The following is a 7,789-nucleotide window of genomic DNA, read 5'->3' on the forward strand; positions in this document are numbered from 1 at the left end:
AAAATTTTTCGGCCCATTGGGCTCTTGGAAGCATTCACGGCCCAATTAGAATAAAAGAATGGGCTTATGGCTCACTAATGGTTAATTGGATTAGTTATGGCCCAATAAGGCCCATTAGGGTTAGAATGGATCATTCTAGACCCAAATGGTCCAAAATGTTTTAGATTTATGAATTGGGTCCAATTAGGATCCAATTAGGGCTTCTAAGTCCAATAAAGTTGAATTGGGTGCTTATTGGTCCATTAGGCCCAATAAGGAACTCCTAGTCCAATATGGACTTAAACCATGGATCTTAGGGCTTCAGACTCTTTGATGAGCATGAATGGTGAATCTAAATGTGCATTGAGTAAGATTTACTTAGAATATAAGTTTTACAATAGTTGAATGGTTATACAGGAATAGAATTTCCTAGCTAAAATGCCAGTTGTGACACTTTCATGTCTGACCCCTGTCTGTACATAGTGGGTGAAGAGTATTGTTTAACGCTTATATAGTAGTAATAATAGCAAGACTATTAATTAGTCTCGTCAAACATTATACTAAACTGTAGTGGTAATGATACTAGGTTTTGTCAGAGGGAAATTGTTTTAAGATTAACGAAGCGCTGTCCGAGTACCGAGTCACCACCTTTTCAAGTGAGTGCATAGTTACTTTCATCTTACACATAGATATGAAGTATTTAATATAAATTACATGCTATGTGTGCATATTGTCTGTATACTTGCCGTCTATGCTGGGTGAAAGATTTTTATACATGTTTTAAATGATTTAAACTGTATATGTATTTTATATCTACAAAATGTGTTGGGTAAAACATGGGTAGATGAAATAGTTGCTGTGTGACAAAAACAAAATGATGAGAGGTGATATAGACCATGAGATAAGGGTGAGAGGTGAACCATGAGAGAAGCCTTTTACCCAAGTGTTGGCCCCGTCATCTAGTAGAGTATGGATGACAACTACGGACTATTCTAGACAGTCCAGTGGAACACTAGCAAGCTCGCAACCTGTAGGTGTTATTTGAACTATGTATTCACCAACTGTACTCTAAAAACCCATTGACATGTATTACGAGTGGATTCTCGGAAATGATACTGTCAATAAACGAGATAACCCTGACAGATGCACCTAAAGGACTCTACCGGCAGAAGCGCCTAATAGAGAACATCATAACCTCGGCAAATGCGCCTAAAGGAGAATATCGACAGGTGCGCCTCATAGAGAATGTCACAATTCTGGCAGCTGCGCCTAAGTGATATAACTAGCAGCTGTGCTTGACAACTGTGTCATTTACAACGATGAACTTCGTACCCATTCCTTAGGATAATCCTTAGGAATGAATGAATGAGAAATAGCTGATTCTTAGGGTAGATCCTTAAGAGTAAAGAAGATAACGGGGATGGGTAATTGAGTTAACTGTTTGATGATTAAACATAATAATTATATTATTGTGGGTTGAAAACCCTATGTACTCACCAGGTTTCCCAACCTGACCCACTTAGTTTATTTATATCACAGGTGTTGATATGAAGTCACATTACACTGAGAGACTAAGGAGATATAAATCACTAGTGATAATGAATGTAAGTTCTATTTATGCTTATGTTTCTGTATTGGCGATGACATCCCAAATGTTTTAAAAGGAATAAAAATACTTTTCTTCGAAAATGCCTTGATAACGTATTTATCATGTTTTTCTAGGAACAAATTCCGCAACATTTTTATTAAAAGAGGTACTCTGATTTTTATAAAGCATAAACAAAATCGGTCTTTTTCTGGCCGTGAAAATGGGGATGTCACATGTTTAATCGATGTTGTAATAAAAGTGATTCAAACTTTGGAGTCTCTGTTTGGATTGGCTTAGTAGCTTGGGTTGGAACTATTGTTGGTGATGGTTGCAGGTGTTGGAATTCAAGCGATCTCAGCTGCGTTGAAGGATTCGGGTTTGAAGAATCCAAAAGGGGTTACGTCCAGATTACAAGCGAGAACCAATTTCGAGGACGAAATCTAATTTAAATGGGGGAGAATTGTAACACCCAGTTTCCAAAACGGATCGGTTTAAGGTCAAGAAGTCAAAGTCATGGTTTTTGGGTAAAACCTGATGGGTTTGAACCAAAAGAACATCCTATGTGCACATGCAAACCCTAAAGCTTGGATCTAGGTTTCTCTATTGTACATGCAATTCATCCAAGACTTATAAACCCTAGATCTAGCATACATATTTCAAAATTATCATAAGAAAACAGATCTAGATGATTACCTCTTCTACAATGGCTTGAATCTTCTTGTCTTGGAGCTTAGAGTCACAAATGTCACTCCTCTAATGGCTTACAAACACCACACAAGCAAGATGATGATATTGGAGAGAGGGGAGAGGGACAATTTCGGCTATGAAGACTCTTAGGGTTCAAGTGGCCGAAAATTGGATGCCATGGGGTCTTATTTATACTGGTGCTGCTAGGGTTTCAGTTAAAACCCTAATGGACAGCTTAGGCCTTAAGCAATCCAAAGAAGCTTCTGGAATAGGGCCCTTATGGCCGAAATTAGGATGAACACATCCCTAATTTCGTCCATGCCTAGTCCATGAGGCTTCCCAGCCCAATATTCAACTATCACACATTTGACAGTTTAAGTCCCCATTATTTAATTAATGTCTTTGAGCCACATAATTAATTCCTAATTAATTATTGTCTAATATTAATTAACTTATATGATTTATCCTTTAATATATTATTCATATAATATATTAATAAACCATAATAACCTCTCTCTTCATAATCACCCTGTCAAGTTGCTCTGGTGAAGGCAACCCAAAAGGACCACGCACAACCAGGTCAAGTACTTACCAAATATAGTTACGAGCTTAGACATTACTCCAACAATCTCCCACTTGGATAAGTCTAGTAACTACAAATGTAAATACAATCCGATTAGCAATCGTAGCTCTCAAAGACGCTGTCGAACTTTGATCTCATCAATAACCTGTCCTCTAGATAAGGGATCGTATAGTCCTCTGTTCTAGATATCGTGCGGACAATCACATGGAACATAGTCATACTTATTGTCCAACAGTTTGTTCCTCGATCTCTGATTCGTTTGACACAGAACTTAATTGAACACATCAATTCAGTCCTGACCGGGCCCGACACGTAAGTCAAACTAAATCATCGAGGGGCCCAAATATCGCTTTTTGTAACGCCCGTAGATCAGGGCTAGTCAATTTAGAGACGATAAGCGTCAAAAATGACTTTTTGATAGAAGATTATTTAGAATGAATAATCTTAACTAAGCTGTAGTGGTCGTGACAAGGATTCCGGATATATAAAGAATGCCGAAATCCAAGTTATAACGAAGAAGTTATGATCTGTCGAAGTTTCACGACAAAACCGGTATGACGCTGCGCAACGTAAATAGTGAATTTACGATGGAGCGATATTTAGCCTTGGTGATCTATACGGAAGTCATAGAATACGCTAAACCGAGAGTGTGCATGAAGAGAACGTCTAAATCTGACTTCGTATGAGGAAGTTATGATTTTTCTAAGTTTCGACTTAGCAGTATGCAGCCCAAAGTTCGAGTATGAGATCGAGTGATTTCTAGCCGAAACAATCTGAATGAGAATCGAAGATCTCGTTGATAGTAGTGCAACGGTGAAAAGACAGACGAAAACGGACGTCAGACGAAGGAGTTATGAATTTATAACGGAGTTTTCCTGTCCCGGCCTACTAAAAATAATATAATAAAAATAAATTCAAAATTAGCCGACGGAGTCTAAATGAAAGTTGTAGAGCATAATCTCACCTACGCGTGGATATAAAGAACGTCAAAATGGAGCTCGTATGCGAAAGATATGAATTTTTGAAGTTCGGGGCACAGATTTCCACACTGTCAGAGTTCACGACGTGAACAGGGTGTTCACGACGTGAACAGGTGATGGACGCTTCCAGAGCAAGTGGCCTGATGACGAACGCCATGACCTATGCAAAACCAAACTCACGACGTGAAAAGTTGAGGTTCACGACTGAATTCAGGATTTCAGCCCTATATATAGAAATCGAAGGGCAGCCGATTTTGGTTGCTACTTTCTTACTCTCTTACTCTCTATACCCTCTCTAGTCGTCTTGAAGCACCCCCGAAGTCCCGGTATCAATCCTGAGACCCGAAGCAAGTCCCGAAGCCCCGAAGACCCGAGAAAAAGAGTTTTCGAGCCGAAACTCTGCCCGCGTGAAGCCGGTTTTTGAAGATATCTCGGTTTCATCAAAGAATATTACTATAAGAGCCGTAGTGCAGTCCGATCATCGTTTTATCAAGTAAGTGTGTAGTCACTTTCATCTAACACATAGATATGAAGTATCTTCTATAATATACATGCTATGTGTTTTTATATTATTTGTTTATTTGAGATGGATGTTTATTGAATGATTTATACCTGTTTAGAATGATTTAAACAGTATATGTATTTGTATCTACAAATATGTTGGGTAGAATATGGGTAGATGAAATAGTTGATGTGAGACGAAATAAATTGATGAGAAGTTTTGATGATAACGATGTTCCAGTTAACAAGTGGAATATAGATGACGACCACAGACTTTTCTAGACAATCCAAAGGAAAGTTAACAGGATCGTAACCTGTAGGTGTTTTTGAACTATATGTTCATTAAGTGATACTATTCATTAAGTAGTTTTGAACTGTGTGTTCACTAGATGTTTTGAACTATGTGTTTACCAGGTATATTTGAACTAAGTGTTCACTAGGTGTTTTTGAACTAGGTGTTCATTAAGTATTTGGAATTGAGTGTTTACCAGATGTTTGAAACTACGTGTTTACCAGTTGTATAAACCTTGGCAGCTATGTATTTAGTGCTTGTTGTATGAACCTCGGGCAGCAATGAACTTTGTGCCAATTCCTTAGGTTAATCCTTAGGAATGAATGAGTGAAGGATGATTGATTCTTAGGGTAAATTCTTAAGAATTAAAATAAATAATGGGGATGGGTAATTGGGTTGATTGTTTGATGATTGAATATAATAATTATATTATTGTGGGTTGAATACCCTATATGCTTACCAGCCCCCAAGCCTGACCCACTCAGTTTTTCTTTGTATTACAGGTAGTGGCACCAGTGCATAAGTTGGATGACTTATCAAGATATTTTAGATATAGACCAGTAGTTGTAAATAACTGTTGTAAGGTCTATTTAGTACTGTTTATGCTTTTGGTCTGTATCGGAACATGACATCCCGAGATTTTTTTATATAATGAAAATACATTTCTTTAAGAAATGCTTTGATAAATTTTTATCATATTTTGTTTTGGGAACAAATTCCGCAACTCTTTTAATCAAATGATTACTCTAATTTTATTTTAAAAGCATAAATTATATCGTTCTGGCCGTGAAATTTGGAGATGTCACACTTTTACCCTCTCAGGATAAAAGGAACAGATAAACTTCGACTTATATGCATTTATCATCCACTCATCAGATCATGCACAACAATGCATTTTATAACATCAAGTTACTGATGCGTTTACGCATTATCAATGCACAACCAACTTGTAAGTAATCGAACATATATCTAGGTTTTAAGACCATATGATATTATCGTCTTGCGATCATTCGAGATAAATTCCATGAAGTGATTCCAACAAGCGTGGGTCTAATCCAATGCTCAAATCCAGTTCATAAGCACTCATGAACGTTGCAGCAAACGTTTGCTATGTCTAATACACTTTAGACAATCTACAAACAAATTCATGACAATCTTCTTTCATACCTACTCCTAAAGTATGAGCGACTGTGGAACGTTCGAATAATCTTATTATTCAGAAAGTCAAAAACATGCAAAATGAAAAAATAGGTCACTATAAGAAAAAGACCCTTTTACGACGCGCAAACCATGACACTCATTGATTTATGTTACGCAAAAGAGAGTGACATTAAAAAAGTGTCATCTCTTCAAAAAAATTATGGATTTAGGTCACGCATTATTGCGTGCCCTTAAATTAGTGTCTCATGTAAAAAAAAATTAAAAACACGGAGGGCACTTTATCTAAAATGTGCGTCCTCTGTGAATGTCGCTTTATGATTTTTACTCAAAACGCGCGTTCTAAAATTTTTAAATACCCCGCTTCAAGATCTCCCTTCCTTCTCTTCTTCCCTCCTCTCTGCAAACCCTAATCACGATACCATCTCTGCTCGCATTCATTCCTGAAGATCACACAATGACGACCATCAATTAGGGATTTTAAACCCCCACCTATTCTATCTGAATAATTAAAAATCCCCCCTCTTCCAATTAGCAAGAAAGAAGCCCTAAGTCTTCGTCTTCACCCACCTTCAGCGCCTCCAACGCTTCTGTGTTCATCCAACCTATCTTTATCTCTTTATGCATGTCTATTTGCATTTCTATGCTGAAAGAGCTTCGAGGGGAATGATTTGAATGCGGATTTGGAAATTGGGTTTGAGTAATTATGAGTTGATTCTATTGCATTCTCCCAAGACGCAGTGTATTCTTTTGTTTATTCAAGTTTGGGGATTTAAGTTTCATTGACATTTTTTTCGTTAGGTAACGCCTGCTATCGAGAAGATGGGTGGCCGCGAAGGGATTAGGAGGAATTCAACCCTAATCTGTGCACCGATAATGGCAGATATGATGGATCAGATGTTGATTCAAATGAATTCGGCGAAATCTTATGGTGCTGACCTCGTTGATATCTGATTGGATAGCTTGAAAGGGTTTAACGCCCGGGAGGCTATCCAAACCCTTGTCAAACTTAGTGAGACTGAGAAGTCATATTTTTCTCACATTTCTTATTGGAATTGATGCAAATTTGAATGTTTATGTTGTTGTAGGTGAAGCAGGACACCTTCTTTCCAGCTGATTTGCTACTCCTTGCAAGTACAAACACTGATGGTGTCTTCTATACTGAGGTCTCTCTCTTAATATCAAGTTTATGTTATATGATACATGATACATGAAACCATATAGGTTATCTTTATCTTTTTTGTTCTTTTATGTATCAGACTGCAAATCTTGATGGTGAAACAAATCTTAAGATCAGGAAAGCTTTGGAGAAGACATGGGATTATTTGAATCCTGAGAAAGCCTCAGAATTTAAAGGTTTACATCTTTTTTTGAGATCGAATATTTATGTATTTTGTTTCATCTGTTTAAATATTTAATATTTATGTATATTGATCCATTTAATTGCAGGTGAAATACATTGTGAACAACCAAACAATTCACTCTATACCTTCACTGGAAATTTGCTACTTCAAAGCCTTTTGTGTATTTCAGATAAATCATATTTCAAAAGAAAACTTTTCCAATTATTCTTATTTTTATTTATTTCATTGCATGGATGCAGTCTACGTAACACATAGTACATTGTTAGAACTGTAATATTTACTGGACACGAGACAAAGGTTTTGAATCTTTCTCTAGGTTCAAATTTCCATTATTGCCCCTACTCTTTCATATTAAAAATCTACTTTTAATGTCAGGTAATGATGAATTCCATGAATGTTCCTTCCAAGAGGAGTACACTGGAGAGGAAACTTGACAAAGTAATAGCCACACTTTTTGGTGTTCTTCTCTCCTTGTGTTTAATTGGGGCCATAGGTAGGTAAGTGACTAATTTTTGTTATTTATTTATTTATTTATTTATTTTTCTTGCTTGTAATAATTTTCTCCACAAAACTTTGCAGTGCTGTAATTGTAAATAACAAGTATCACTACTTAATGCTTCGGGTTAATGGTGACTCCCAACAGTTTAATCCAAGCAA

At 36.9% G+C, this 7,789-nt stretch overlaps 1 long non-coding RNA gene across 1 annotated transcript; it reads left to right on the forward strand.

Moving 5' to 3' along the window:
- Nucleotides 1–6,855: 6,855 nt before the first annotated feature.
- On the forward strand, nucleotides 6,856–7,283 carry LOC145162972 (uncharacterized). Its single transcript, XR_013739475.1, has 3 exons — nucleotides 6,856–6,934; nucleotides 7,028–7,124; nucleotides 7,218–7,283. It is a non-coding gene; the product is annotated as an uncharacterized LOC145162972 (long non-coding RNA).
- The last annotated feature ends 506 nt before the right edge of the window (nucleotides 7,284–7,789 follow it).

The sequence above is a fragment of the Lactuca virosa genome, chromosome 3, assembly GCF_052849685.1.
Source record: "Lactuca virosa cultivar CGN04683 chromosome 3, Lactuca_virosa_CGN04683_v6, whole genome shotgun sequence".
NCBI lineage: Eukaryota > Viridiplantae > Streptophyta > Magnoliopsida > Asterales > Asteraceae > Lactuca > Lactuca virosa.